The sequence below is a fragment of the Solea solea genome, chromosome 9, assembly GCF_958295425.1.
Source record: "Solea solea chromosome 9, fSolSol10.1, whole genome shotgun sequence".
In the NCBI taxonomy this organism is placed as follows: Eukaryota; Metazoa; Chordata; class Actinopteri; order Pleuronectiformes; family Soleidae; genus Solea; species Solea solea.
Genome location: NC_081142.1, coordinates 1,306,803 through 1,323,068, shown reverse-complemented (window position 1 = coordinate 1,323,068; position 16,266 = coordinate 1,306,803). Strand labels below are relative to the sequence as shown.

The following is a 16,266-nucleotide window of genomic DNA, read 5'->3' as shown; positions in this document are numbered from 1 at the left end:
TTAACAATAATGGTGTGAGGACTCGGGCAGAGGTCACGGCGTCAGAGCAGAGCAGGGATGAGCCGGAGCAGTCCAGGGATTTCACCACCAGACTCGACCGTGGGTTAATCTGCGGGGAAATGTTGAAATCTAATTACTGAATCTCATTATGTTCTCCCTGAAGAACACAGAAGACTGATCTAGTAGATGTCTCACTCTGAGCAGGAGTCTCAGGCTGCAGTGGGACGACAAGACTTCTGAACATCTCTATTCCGTCCCATCAGTGTTGTTGGACCCAGTATTAGTGTTCTGAGCAACAAGACCAATGTTTACCTACAAGTGATAATGTCATTGATCTTATACCATGTTGCACACAGGTGTTGGTTTGTTTTATCCCAAGACAGACAGAGGCAACAACACCATCATGGATGGTTTCAGACCCCACCTGTGCTTGCGTTGACAGAGTCTGACAGAGTCTGTTTCTGTAATCTTACGTCATTTCTGTTCACAAAGACCAAACAGACACAGAACAACATCAATAACAAAACAACAACAAAAATAAAAGCACCAAAATATACACACTGTAGCTTTAAATGTGAAACATTTACGAGGGTTTATTGGCAGAAATTTAAAATACTACCCACACGTATGTTAGTATAAGTGTATATTTGTTTTAAAATCAAACCTGTTTTTTACCAATTTTGTAGTCTTGAGACTGAGAGCTACCTGAAAGGTTGAGAATAATATGGAGGGCACTTCACTGTTCATAATTGTATATCACAAGTCAGGATGACAGTATATTGCTGTATCAATATTTCGTCTCATCTCTAATAAAGTGTCAGTAAAAGCTTTATAAATCTGACTTTGACACATCTGCTCCACTTTAATCAAAGGCCACATTAATGCGATGAAAGTTTAACACTCAAGGTCAAGCGTCAAACTTTATCTGTGGATGGAACAAACATCCCTCAGACTTGTCTTCGTTTAGTTGTTCTGAGCTTTACGACCAAACTGTTGACACGTCGGGTCAACGGGGTCGTTCCACTTCACGCTCGGATACAGCTACGTATGGTCTGCATATCAATGATATGATACATTTTTGTTTTCATTATATAAAACCAAGATGAGGTATATATGTGGAGACTTACAGGAAACAGAGGAACTTCTGCTAAATCATTCAAATTTGGTGGCATATTTGAACATATTTGGAAACAAATGATGAAGGATGTACAGGTTTCCAACAACCAGGGTGAACAACAGCTTATTAATGGTCTTTTTAACTTGATTATTTTATCCCAGTGATATTTTACAGCTCAAGTCAAGTCATTTTTTATTTTTTTATTTAATGATTCATTTATTTATTATAACTCATAACAGAAGTTCTCTTTGGTACATATACATACATGTAGCCTGACTTCAACACACTAATTGTCATGTCTGTCCCTTCACATTCTTGTATTTGTCTCATTTTCATTTGGCTATGGTTTGCACTTTTCATCACTTCCTGTTTTATTTTGAAATGAAGACTTCCTGTCCTCCTGTGTTTCCTGCCTCTTTGATTACCTGCACCTGTGTCTAATTGTCTCCACTCACCACGTTTATATACACGAGCCCTTCAGTAGTGTTCTCTGTTTCGTGTTATTCTTTCTTGTGTGTGTTTCTAGTGTATTTTTATTTTAGTGTAAGTGAGTCTTGTATTTTTGGTTCTGATAGTTGACTTGTAGCAGTCAACACAGTGGAGGCTAGCAGAGAGCAGCTAGCTGCTGCGTGTCAACAACACTGAACGTTAACGTTGACAACAGGCATGTCGCTGTGGATACTTTACCCCTGGATGGAGAGGCAAAACAAGAAACTTCAGCTAAGGTAAGCTAAAGCCAAGTAGCTTTCTGTGTTCATACACTAAATACACTTTATTTGTGAGTATTTAAAGTACTGCAGTGGGCTGACTTATGTGTTCTATGATGTGTTACTACTTCACTGTTGTGACTTGTTAAGTTCTGGTTGAGTTCTGTGAACATACTGTATCATGGCTGTCAGCCAGGTCAGCTGTGTTACTGTGATTGGCCCAGAGTCAGGAAGTGGGTGTGCGCCTGTGTGTGTTCATGTGGCAATAATTAGTTACAACGCTGGGTACATTTTTATTTGAGTTTTTTAAGTCGTTAATTGTTGCGTACAGATTATATCAATGGACACAATGTTTCAGGAAAACAACATTCAGATGCTCTACTGCAGTATCCGTCAACGTTTTATACCAATTACTACCTGAAAAAATATTGTGCTCTCAAAGTAACACAATTATTGTCCAAGTTAAAATATAGTGGTGTAAATGTTGAAGTTGAACAAAGTCAGCTACAGACTTTTCACAGGAGGCAGATTTATTCCCAAAAAGATAATTTGCTCTCTCATCCTCATCCTCTTCATCACATACACTCTAGACACTGGTATAGTGAAATTAGATTAAGATGGAGCGAGAGGCAAGGCGACTCTAATTATTATTATTTTTATTTATTTTTTTGTTATTTGTTTCATTTTCTATGCACTCTGGTCAAAATCCCTCAGCTCCATGCCAGTCACATACCCTGGTATATACAGAAGAACAGTATTTCTGATTTCCCTCCCCCTTAGTTGCGTGGCTGGTGTCTCCATGTTTTCTCCCATGGCTCACCTGCGTGGCATGTCAGAGGTCATGTCATCACATAGGCCCACTAGTGGTCATGTGACAATGAATCCTGCTTCGTGGCTTCTGCTGCACGCATTCAGGGAGTGTGTGGTTTTTGTGTGTTTCATCAGTGTTTGCAGTAATTTAAATACACAATAATGTCAATTTGCATATCTTTAAACAATAATCACAATATTACCTTAGATGATACTTCTTGCCCCCCCTTTAGAGTGAACTATAGCGTAGACTTTTACTGCTTGGCGTTGGCTATGGCCATGTGTCAACCACACCCCTGCAACATTTTTTGTGTTGAATACATTTTACATAATAAACTTTAATATAGTGATTTACTGAGTCTCAATATTTTGCAAGTCAGTTTTCAGTATATTCATAATGCATAACTGTGGGATTGTTTAAGGCAAGTTGGAGCCAACTCTAAGTCTGAGCTTCCAAGAGTGTTCCAGTACCTTAACACTCTTATCGCAGGGTTAAGACGACACACTTGTGTTATCATCTCACTTGGGACTTGTAGATGAAATAGAGAAAATAAAGAGGTCCCTGTGTGTTTTAGCAAATTGCAAAGGCAATCTATTCTGTCACTGAACTTTACGTCATTTTAAATGTATTTAACTTACAATGTCCTCTCTTGAAATATTAAAGAAACAGGAAAAATAAATCCTATATCCACCTTCTTAATCAAAATCACTCCAGTTTAGTGGAAATCACTTTTGCATAGTCCGGTTTTATACTGCACATAAAATGGCACTGAAAATGTTTGCATTCTCTGATTTTCTCCTTTCCTCTGTATTACTACAATCTAAGAGTGGTCCACATCTGTCTTGCTGTTGTTAAAATCTTGTTTGGACAAAACAATCGGCGAACATAATTTTGAGGATTGTGAAACACATGTTCTGATATTTTATGCACCAAACAAATACTTGAATAACGGAGAAAATAATTGACGGATAATAATCATTAGTTACAGCTCTAGTGCAGGTCATGTGGACAGACTGCCTGTGTGTGAATGAGTGAGACAGGTGAAGATGCAAGGACTAGAGGTAGAGAAAGTGGATGAGCTTGAAGACCTTTTGGTCAACCATATCAAGCAATGTACAGTGGAAACGTAGAGATGGTTGAAAGTGAAGATCTGAGTAGATCAGCAGATTCTCAGACCAGCCACTTTAAAAAGTGGCATGAGAGTGTATATCAGTGAGGCACAATTTTCCTCTACCTTCTCCAGTTGATCATCATGCTGTGTTTAATTGGATGAACCTATAGATGACCTCCTAGCCACTCTATGACATTATGGTGCTTAGACTGTGATGGTACAGGGCCATCATGCACATACACATCAGAGCTAGGTCCAAAGTAAAGATGCTGGAGAACTGGTGGCCTGAAGAAAATATTCATTAGTTACAGTCTTATATGGTATATTATATCATACTGTACGTTTATATTCTCAACATTCTATCACTGTTCTATTCCTCTTCCCTAAAAACATCTGTCTCACTAGGCTTTCATGAACAATCACCACTTTATACAGAACAGTAATTTTAATGTACTTTTCATTTATTTCATGTTCTTCATAATTCAGTTTTGGCAGCAAGTCATTTTTTCCTTTGCTGCTTTTCTGAATTACTCACTTCTGTCTCGTTGTGTTATTTAATTTTGAACAGGATCAATATAATTTGTCATGCACATGTCATTTTTCTCCTGGAAGGAAGGAAAACAGAGAGAAACTCTCACGTTGCTTTCCCATGCGTCTTTTAGAGCAGCCTGTGGTGGTTGGAGGAGGGGGGGGGGGGGGGGGGGGGGGCGGGAGTAGGGGTTCCCTCCTGTGGCATGTGGAGTTCCCTCCAAGGCCGCTAGGTGCGTCTCTGCTCCATGAAAGCTGCCGAGAGAGACTCGGCACTGGAGGAGGAGGAGGCGGGGGAGGAGGGGGGAGGAGAGGAAAGGAGAGGAGGAGAGAGGACGGTGTTCTATCAACCAAGTGCAGCCTGAATCGTGAGGAGCGGACGATGGAAGGGAAGGAAAAAAAAGCCAGCCACTGGTTTCTTTTTCTCCAGCAGCATCACTGTCATTAACATGTAGACCGGTGCGCGTCCAGTCACAGACCCGGGCTGTTGATGATGATGGCTCTTCACTGGCTACGAGAATATAATTCCTCTCATAGTTGAGATTAAGAAAGATTTTGGATTATCGGCGGACTTGTGTTGGACTAAAAGGCTTTTACGCGCGTTTGGACCGCATTATCCCGAGTTTTGTGCCATTTGGAGTGAAAAGTGCGCCAAGGCTAATTTCCCAGGCTTGATCGGGATTTCTCTCTCTTTCCCCCCTTTTTCCCTTTTCGGGGGCAATGTGGCGTTTGGAAGGAATGCACCTTATCCTAACGGGACGTAACGTACAGAGGAATATACGTAATGTGGGGAAAAAGAGGAGCAGCGAATGGATCCCTTCTCCTTGGTAAATATTCACACTCTTATTTCTACTCCATCAGGCTTTAAAATACTCTTAACCTGCTGCGCTGCAGCGGGCTGATGCTTGGGTTGATGGTTTTTCTGGTGAGAATTGAACCAAATGAGGTGGTGGTGGTGCTGCTTTTGGCGGAGGTGGAGGAGAGAACAAGTTCAAGTGGGTGCAGAGATAATGAATGGCTTCTCCTCCGCGTCTCTGTTGCACATGATGTTATTTGCCGTTAGAGGTGATAACAAAAGTGTACGTTTGGAGGAGAAGGATGCTGCTGGAAGCGTTCAGCATCTCCTCTGCCTGCCACTCTTCTTCACTCTCCCTCCAAGCTCGGGGACGCACAGCAGAGCTGCGCACTCCCCCAGCAAACTGCGCCAAAATAAGACAAGAATAATAAAAATAATAATAATTAACATAATAGTAATAATAATAATAATAATCAGTATAATAATAATAATAAAGCACAATCCGGTAAATAATGTTTGAGAGGAAAATGATTTAGTGTTGAATTTGTTCATCCATTTTACCACCTGCAGACACTGTGCGTTCGTGCGCGCGTGTGTGTCAAACTGTCATCACCCTTATTGTCACGTGTAAATAAAATGACCAGTGTGAATGAGCACACTTTACATTCTGAGGCTGAATTATAATTTATTCATATATATGTGTGCTGTTGCGCTGTTAGTCTAATGAAAGGCAAACCTGCTCTCAGGATTATTGCTGGGGGTCAGGATGGAGAAGTGTGTGTGGGTGTGCGTGTGTGCGCGCGGTCGTGCGCGGTGAACAGAGTCTCTCTATCCTCTCCAGTCCAGCAGGAGGAGAAGAGGAGGAGGAAAGTTGCGCCCGTCGGCCGCTGCGGGGGCACCATCACCATATAAAACTAGATGAATGCGGTATTTGTGTGTGTGTGTGTGTGTGACCCCGGCGCTGCCTGTGCTGCTGCCTGTGCTGCTGCAGCTCTGACCAGGCTCTTCCTCTTTTTCCTTTCTCGTCATGGAGTGAGATTCTGTGGCCGTTAAAAAAGACTCAGAAGAGGAGCCTAATGGAGCCCGAGTGATGGTGCATATTTCTGTTCAGGGCTACTGTCTGACAGCTCAGCAGCTCAAATAAAAAAGAATGTTAACATGATTTTTATGACTTCAGATGTGCCAAAAATAGCGCCAGGGCCTGTGCTGGGGAATTCTCGGAGTTCACATGAACTCTCACTGCCTCTCTGTGCAGCACAGGGGCCCACCTGAAGAATTAGGGCTGTCACATGTCATTTGTTTGAATAAATCATATCTACTCCCTTATATCCCAAAACATCATAGTTTTTGTTACTTTACAACCATTTTTAATATTTTTTACCTAATTAACAGAGCTGCTAGCATTAGAGTATGCATACAACTCTCAGGAGAGCAGGATGGAATAAAACACCTTAAACAGCACATCACTGACAACAGGAGGAGGCTCCGACAGCTTTTTATTCAAATGCAATGTTAATAAGTCAAAGCAAACGGCTCGTATCGGCTCTGATACTACATTTTTGTAGTGGTGCAGCAGTACAAAAATCAGTAGAAAACTACCGCTGCACCCTATACCATTTGACGTATCTTCAAGTGAGCCGAGCAGGTGTGCGGCAATAAACGTCGTAATGTCAGCAGTTTGGAAATACTTTAAGATAAGCAATGATAACAAAAGTAGAGCAGACTGTCAAGAGGAGACACATAAAAGTGTCTCCTTCTACATAATATATTTGATAAAACATCTAAAGAACCAACACAACACATACACAGCAAATGATTTGCCACTAAATATAAGTATTACTCATTTAAATCTACTTCAAGTCCATCAGTTCCTTTACTTTTGTTAACATAAAAATGTGATATTCCATTTCAAACAATGTCATCTTCGAAGTTGTTTAACATACCTCAATGTAAATATCTGGGACTAGATGCTGAAAAACTGATCTCTTTTCTGAATCTTTATTTTCAAAATATTTTTTTTGTTGCTGTAATGGTATTAAAAACTCAAATGTAAGTACTTGTACTCGGTCAGAATTATTTCTGATATTATTTTCCAGAGAGCTGTCACTCCAAAGTAACTTTACACCCCACGTTTGAAATAATATTGAATTTCAAATGAAGAGTGACGGCCCTACTATACATACTATACCTGCTAAATACATGATCATGTTGGATAATGCAATCACGGTATAACTTGTGATAAATGCAGATACTTACACCTCCAGTATTTGTCTTTTGTTGATTTTTGTGGTGGTTGGTGTTATTATTCTGCCTCTGTGTGTTGTTTGTGAACAGAAGCGGTGTAACATTATTTGCTTGCATCCTTCATCTGAAAAAGAGACTCTGTCAAGCAATACTATTGGACCTGCCTGAGGGGGTGTTAGTATGTATACACCAGCAATGCAGGGGAGGGTGGGGATAAGAAGTGTTTGTCCCATCAAATGACACAGGTTTTTCAATTAGTAGAATTCTGAAACCTTTCGTGGACACTCCTTGGTGTTTTCAGTCACACCCCATCCTGTTTGCACTTGCTATTATCTCATGGGAGATGATAGTCTGTCTTGGGATGCAACAAATCCCTTTGTGTGTGCAGTGTGGCGATGTAGCCGGGTGACAGGATATCTAAACACCTCCTATACTGAGAAACCGAGTCGTGCTGCACTGTTGGGCTCAATGAGCACTGTGTTTGTATTTAAATGTTACACACTATAACTTTAAGTATAAGGCATTGATGCCTTTCTGCTTTGATTCACTGCTAACAAACCCAGACAGTTTGCAGAGTGAAAACAAATGAAATATATTATTTGTAAGATCTCAACACCTTCCTTTCAAACATTTCCTCTGACTGTAAACAGAAAATCCCGTCCTCCCTGGATTGCTGAGATAAATGAAAATCTGAAAACAAGATACATTTAATTAAATGCAAACAGTTTAGTGTAAATCCATTTCTCTTGTGATTTTCTGCTCGCCAAGTAACTGGGGTACAGGGATTTAAGGAGTGCAGTCGTAGCAGTGGTAAGCTATGCTGCAGTTTTAGAAGGAAATACATACATTTAAAATACATTTAAACTTCTACATTTCTTTTGCTGTGTGTGTTTTGTGCATGCTGACATTCCTACGATGATATATTTTCCGGTAAACGTGGTGTAGACATCACATAAAAACATGTCGATGTGTGTTAATATGTAAAGCACATCATCATTCTCCATCTCCTGTGAGTAACTTACAGCAAGACATAGTTGGAGAGCTGTCGTGATACATCCTGACCTTTACTTTCTTTTTCTAACCACGTCTCCTCTGCATCTTGTCATCAAATGGTGTCGGAAAACTGTCAATGTGGCCACTGTGTCCCATGGGGTCTTCACTGTGTCTCCATTTACATGTTGCTCTCTTGGTTTACCCTCGTCCTCCTCTTCTCTCTTCCTCACAGTCTTATTCAGCGTCTCTGCGAGGAGGACGCCGGAGCTACTCTTTGTAAATTATAGATTGGGTGTTGACTCACACTGTGGTCCTGTTGTTTCTGGGGGGGAAAGCAGGCGTGCACCTCACTCTCTCTGGTGACCTGTTTTACTGTGAGAGAGTTTGTACGTGAAGCTGCCTCTTTTGTCTCCCGATATTGCAGCAGTGTTTTGAATCGTTTTAGTGCTGTGGCACATTTTGCCGATGGGATATTGGCTGTACACGTCGAGTGGTATAGGCCAGGGACTTGGTGTGTGGAGGTGTAGTGTTCAGAGGACTGAGGGACAGACGGGTGGACAGTGGGATGTAGCTGCGTCTCCTCCCTGTGAGTTACAGTCTGCAGAAGACTGATTATGAGTGATGAGTAATCAACAAGCTCCACATTAACTGTGCATTAAGCTTAACAGCTTGTTAGGGATCAAGTTCCACAGTTTATGGCTGACACACACACACACACACACACACACACACTTACATATTCTTAGGGGTTATTTGTAAGTGGTGAACATATGTCGAGGAGAAAGAGTTCTCGAGCAGCAACAACTAATAATAAAATACTCAACTAGTTATTCTTTCTGAAATGGGGTGATATGGACAAAAAAGTGTAAAATGTACAATATTGGTGCAGAGCTTGTGGTCATGATGTTTTCTTACATGTGTAAAATGCTTTCAGATTAATTGATGTTGATTATCGTCATGTAAATGTCAGATAGTGAAAAACAGAGGCACTGGTCATACATTTGAGAAACATGTGTTTTATCTCACATTGTTCGTGTATGCATAAACATTTCACCGCACAAGATATTGCTATCGAAGAAATATATACATTTTGCACCTTTAGCAGAGATAAAATTCACCTCACAAACAATATGTCCCCAAAAAGAGAAGACATACAGATAAAAAAACAAGGCAATAAAAGCGGTAACGCGATACAAATAAACAAAAATAATACATTAAAAATGCTGAAACATAGAGGATGATATGAAAGGGAAAACACAGGAAAAACACAACAGCATAAACACAGACAGTCTCAGAAACACTTAGGATAATAGAGAGGCTTCTTTTAAACAGGTCAGTCTGAATTGAGGCAGTGGGAGGCGGTGTGGATGACCTCAATAAAAACACATGAAAAACAATAAAACAATAAGTTGTTCAATAATTGTGATATTGATTGATCCCCCCCCCATTTTGGATGCAAATTCTCAAGGTGCACATGAGTTATTGTGATGATGACGTGACATGAGCACATGTCGCATTCATGTGTGAGGGAGGATCTGGCAAATGTTGGTGCAGTGCCTGTGGTCATGATGATGTGTTTGTAACCTTGTGAAGCTGGGAAATGTTTGGTGCAGGATTTAGATGAATTAACAATCAATAAGTGAAGCTTGGAGAGCTGCCATTCTCTTCCATTCTCAAACAAGAACTTCAGTTTTATGAGAAACTACCTCCATTCATGTGAAATTCTTAGTTTGTTTCCAAATGTAGTGACTCTTTCCAGGAGATGAGAGGACTTGTCTGCTCAGATACTGTACGTGGCTCATCCATCTATGCAAATCACATCCTCACCGTTTGTTACAGCTGGAAAAAGCTTTGCACTGCAGGGATTCTGTAAACGGCAACAACAGCTCAAAAACCCTCAAAAATATGAGCCCCATTTCTCATGCTTTGAGAGTCGTGCTAATACTGTGTTTCAGCACCTGGAAAGCAGTCTGCACATTTGTCTCTGCTCACACTGCCCCTGTTAATTATCATATTGTTTTAATTGCACAGAATGAGAATATCCTTTCAATATAGATAATCATTTTTCTTTGATATCTGGCTATTAACCTTCCTTTGTGTCTTTTAATAAAGGATTGAAGTACAATACAATTAAAAACATTTAACAGAATGGAGATTTTAGATCACTAAAGGTGATTACACATGTGGACAAGAATATTTGTATTTTTTTTTTAAAGAAGAAATGTTTGAATGCTGAGGTTTGGCAAATGGCTTCATACTTCATACTCATTTTAACATTTTCTAAATGATGTCGATCTGAAGTTGGTGAAGCAAAATTCTCATTACCAGTAGAAGTTGGTGGTAGAGCTGCATGATATGGTAAAAAATATTTTTTTGACAGATCTTGCGAGTCTTTTAACAAAAAAACACATTTTGTTCCGACCAGGTAATAAACCCGGGTCTTTTTTGCTGCAGGGCAACGACACTGAGCACTACACCGCCGTGTGGCCCTGCATGACATGTTACTATATAATCATGAACTACTCTGTATTGCAAAGATTAGAACTCATTAATACTGTGTTGCATTTTTTTAAAATTTGCATAGAAGATGGAAGAGTCCAATTTTTCAAAATGTGATTTCAAATTCAAATGATTAATTAATCAGCCCTGCAGCTCACTGTAGTTTTTATTTTTGCTTTTTTTCCCTCAGTGTAGCAGGAGAGTGGTAACGTCACCAACAGAACTGTCCACGTTAAGAATTTGTAGGTGGAGGATGAAGGAGAGAAAGGAAGTCATTGACGTCCTACTTATCATCCTGGGAATCCTGTAGCTGACGGCTGCTTAACAACACACTCAGAGTCTAAGCCAGTTTCTTTTTTAACAATCATGGTGGCAGGACTTTATATCCCACACATTAACACAGTAGCTACACACTGATGCAGATGTGTAACCTCTGGTTAGTTTCAGATGCATGTTGTATTGTCCACGAGGACAAGGATGAGGTGAGAGGACACGGAACAGATTGTCACCAGAGTTTGGGACGGACACGTTCTCCTCTCATGCCGCTATGATTTTTCTGTGGATTTCCCAGGGGTGAGGAAACCAGAGAAGTGGCTGGTAGCGATAGATTATTCCATCAGCTACAGCTTCAGTGCTGAGATTTAGTGTCACAAAGTTTAAATTCTCTTTTTGACACTCGAGTCAGGATTTATTTAGTGGCGAATTTTAGAGATTCATCGACTTGGTGCCTTCACCGAGAATTTTATCAGTGGCTGTTAGCCTCTTGTTAGCCTCTTGTTAGCCTCCAGCCAGCCTCTTCAGCACGCTGCTGTTTAAATGGGCTGCATTCATGTTCACTCACACACAGTCATGCTGTGCTTTTCTATCCCACATTATGCAGACTGAATGAGACTGGAGGAGCCAGGGATCAAACCACGTATGATTAGTGAATGACCCGCTCCACCTCCTTATCCACAGCCACTCCAGCCACATGATCAGCCAAAAATAAGCACCGGTGCAGTGATGCTCAGTAGGGCTTTAGTTAATCTGCAGATTATTTTTTTCTGAATTCATTGTGTTGTTGGAAGAATAAAGTGAACATAAAGGTAAACAGGTCTGTGTATAAGTTTCACTGCCCTGTTATTTGCAGATGTTTCATTTTGCAGGTGGTAAAAGGGGTTAGTGGAGTTTTTAGGGACACTTTTTGATTGTGTGTGTGTGTGTGTGTGTGTAAAGGATGGGAAGGCGAGCAAATGTGTTGTATATTGTGATAAAGACATTTTAATGTGAGTGAAATGTCTGGGTTGCCAACATATAGCCATTGTGATTTATGTGGATGTGGCACAAGGCCTAGTCATAATAATTATAATAATAATAATTTAAATTATTATTTTCCCCTTATTAAAATGTTCAAATATCTGAGATGCAAATAACAAAAATTAAATCTTAAATGGTCAAGAGATTTCTATGTGACAAAATATGTCATGGTTTCAAACATATTTATTGGCAGTTCTGATGTCATTGAATATTTGTAGTAGTTACAACGGCAACACTGACAATGATTTGTATTAGTTTTGAAAATGTATACAAACAATTAATGCTTTTTTTGTCAGATTGTGGTAATTATTATTTTTTGTTATAATATAAAAAAAATAGAATATTGGTACACATTTTGGTTGGTATAACTTTGCATACCTGTTTGACAAACATTTTGAAGGATAGTGTTGACTCTTCACAACATCCACAGTATACTATTTTTTCCAACCTCCACTAGCAGACCGAACCCGACATAAACTCTGTATTTATCACTTTAACTGTGACAGAGCTGCAGAACCTCTGCAGAAAAACACACCTGGACTCAGTGTGTGTGTGTGTGTGTGTGTGTGTGTGTGTGTGTGTGTGTGTGTACATAAATCTTTGAGAACCAAAAAAAGTTTGAAACCACAGGAAGCGAGGGACATTTTGTGAAAGTGAGGACAATTTGGCTGGACCTCACGTTCAGTCACACCTTAAATGGGCTATTAATGCATTGAGACTTAGTTTTAGGGTTAGAATTAGGTTAAGGCCTTTAGTTGTGATGGTTAAGGTGAGGTAAGGGGCTGGGAAATGCACTATTAGTCTAGGGGTGTCCTCATTTAGAATACTGTACAAGATTGTGTGTTTATAGAGCAATCACTCACCACCTCCCATAAAATAATATTTTGAATGAATAAATTCCTTATGTGGTAGACAATAGTGACATTTTTGTTGTCTGTCATATTACTGCTACCTGGTGGACTGGATTGTAACAGCTCATTGTGGTTGAGGGTCGTTCACACGTCATCTAGTTTGCATAATCTTCCCTGGACCTATATACAGTTGGAACGTGCCTATACTAGTTGTGGACAGCAGCCTCAGTTGTTGTGAGTGTGAGTAACCGTAGCTTCTCTGTCGGCCTAAACCAGTTTGTTGTTGTCTCTCTCGTTTATGGTCGTTTCACAGTGTTCTGACTCTAGAGACTGTTGAGTGTGAAAATCCCACTTTAATCTCAGAAGTGCTGTCTGCCTCTGTCACAGTCTCGCGTTGCTTCTGTGAACACGGACTGAAGCTCCTGACCTGAATCACCATGACTTTATTCACTGTGCTGCTGCCACTTGATTGTTTGATTGGATGCAAGCTGGAGAACAAGTGCTCCCTACACTGGATTCAAAATCGTTCTATTGTTGTTTCGTTTTGCACTTGAATACATGGGCTAATTCATTTAGTTTCCCTTCACAGACAATATAATAAATATCACAATTAAAATAAGCCCTGCGATGGACTGGCGAACTGTCCAGGGTGTACCCCGCCTATCGCCCGATGTAGCTGAGATTGGCACAGCACCCCCCGCGACCCTCTGGCAGAGGATAAAGCGGTAGATGATGACTGATGACTGACTGACAATTAAAATAAGATGTTCATGTCTAAAGTGTGAGACAAGTACATTGCTGTGAGGACATAAAGGGCCTTAAAAGGTCCAGTGTGTATAGATATAGGCTTAAATTTAATATATGACACATACAAGTGTATAATCACTTCATAGCCTTATAATAACCCTTTCATACGTGCTTTAAGGCAAGGGCCTTGCTTGATGGAGGCTGCCATTTTGTGCCGCCATGTTTCTACAGGAAGCCAAAAAGGACAAAGCAGCCTGCAGAGCATGCATTGAACCTACGTGTTGAGAAATGAATTGTAGCTCCCAGAGAGGGCTGAGTGGAGGAGTTGTCGCTTTGTTACACACATGGGATATCACTGATTCTGGGCCTTCAAGTGTCCATTTAAAGTGTGTAATTCAGTTGTGCTTATGATTCATTTTGTGTCACCACGTACAAGTGGAGCAAAATTAATAAAGCACTTTTCTTTTATGAGCTGCCACTGTGGAAGCATTTTTCACTTTCTTCATCCTTCCTTCATGTTGAGGCTAAATATTTAAAGTGTGTAATTCAGCTGTGCTTATGATTCATTTATGATTCATTCAGTTATCTTTTCATTTCCCTGATGTAAACACTGTGATGGACATCTTTACACAGAGGACTACCAGTTCCCACACAGTAAAGTCTTCATGAGGAGTTTGTGTAGCTGCAGGTGTAGCCATGTTGCTTTTTACAGGGGGAGATGATGACACTGTCTCCCCTCTTCTGCGTCTTGGGGTCTGTCCCTGAATGCATCACTTTTAAGGGCTTCAAATCCTTTCACACATTTATTTCAGCTGAAAAGGACAGACTGTGCTGGCAGGCTGATGCGTGTGTGTGAGACTGTATTTGTATGTGATAAAGTGTCACGTGATGTACATGTACACGTGAGCGTTACTGGCACTAAGGTCCCTGAAAAATACAAGTACAAGTGGAGCAAAATTAATAAAGCACTTTTCTTTTATGAGCTGCCACTGTGGAGGCATTTTTCACTTTTTTCATCTTTCCTTCATGTTAAGGCTAAATATGTTAAATTAAAACTCAGAGAGATCCAGAGAGAGAGGATTTCCTCAAGCAAAGAACACTGTAGTGTTTAAAAATATTTTCCACTGACTCATGGTTAATATTCCTATCGGTGTCGTTCTGTATCCATCAACTGACTTAAGAATCATAGAAAGTATAATGCAGTAGTGTTTTAACAATATTTTTTTGTGAAGTCTTTTATTAGGAAATAAATTCTTAAATTAAGTAAAAAAAAAATGGAAAAGAAATGCAATACAAAAATGATTAATCATCAAGCACTTTATTTTAAATGGCCAGTGTGTCGGTTTAAGTGAAATCTTGGGGTGAAGTTGCATTTCACAAGCTGCTGATTAGTTTTTGCTTCATGTTCCCTGTACGAGTGTAAATTTCAGTGGCTTTAGGTAGTCTATAACAGAGAAAGACCTCCATCGAGCCAGTATTTCCTCCACTTGATGGAGGAATTTGTTGTTGGCATTTGTAATTTTCAGGTGATAATATACTCTATTTGGTTTATGTTGCTAGATACCCCAATAACTCCTACATGCTGGACCTGTGGTTCAACATCATTTCTCTTTTTTATGTCACCATGTTTACATTTGTGAGTGCTGTCAACTGTAATCTTATTGGTCAAGGTCCTCTCCCTTTAGAATGAGTTATATTTGCACATACACCAGTAAATGATTTTGAATTTGACCACTCTTCACACACACACACACACACACACACACACACACACACACACACACACACACACAGGGATCAATTGGGTCAGGTAACCTGGACATACCAGCCATTGACCTGTCTCAGGGATTGAACCATCAACCCTTCGGTTACAAGCCCAATTCCCTTCCACCTGGCTCTGAGATGAGCTACCTTCTGTCAGGATGTTGTGCTGTGTCCCAGATGTAACATTAGTTGTCATTAATTATGACACAACAAAATGAAAGGATTTATTGTTGTGACAGATGATTTCTGAAAGCACCTGGTGTGAATCGCTTTTCAGATGCATCAAGAAGTGGATGTAATTAATTATAGCTACATCATTGCTTGTTGATTTTCCCGTCGCTAAAAGCTGCAGCTCGACTGCATGAGCATTCATTTTGGTCTTAGGGATTCATTTTTAATTTGTAAGGAAATGTTTAAACTCATATTTAAGTTTGTATTTATCTGACTGCTTGTATTAAGTGATGAAAAAGTAGCCATGTGCAATGATACAGAGAATTGATGCAATGAAATCACTGACATGATAATCACACAGGTTTTCAGACATGTAACAGTGTAGTCATGTGTATGAAGCAGACATGAACTAATGCAGGTTGTAGCAAAACGTCAAGTGATGTTGAGGGGAAAAGAAATTAAATGGAAAAGAGGTTAAGTGTAAACGATTGAGGACAACATGTGATGATGCAACCTGCTCTGTGTGTGAAGGTGTACATGTTACCTCATGAGCAGCTCATGTGGCATAAACACTGTCCTTGTTAATCAATTTTCACCTCCAGGGACAATTAAGATCTGAAATGAACATAAA

General features: G+C 40.0%; 1 protein-coding gene across 4 annotated transcripts in view; it reads left to right on the top strand.

Annotated features, from left to right (window-relative positions):
• The first annotated feature begins 1,558 nt into the window (after window positions 1-1,558).
• Window positions 1,559-16,266, top strand: part of nlgn1 (neuroligin 1) — a 286,475-nt gene continuing 271,767 nt past the window's right edge. For 3 of the 4 annotated variants that reach the window (XM_058638805.1, XM_058638804.1, XM_058638802.1), the window contains exon 1: window positions 4,884-5,101. The gene's annotated coding sequence lies outside the window, so the exon portion shown is untranslated. Of the gene's footprint in view, window positions 1,843-4,883; window positions 5,102-16,266 lie in introns of those variants that run through there. The other variant, XM_058638803.1, reaches the window with a different exon arrangement.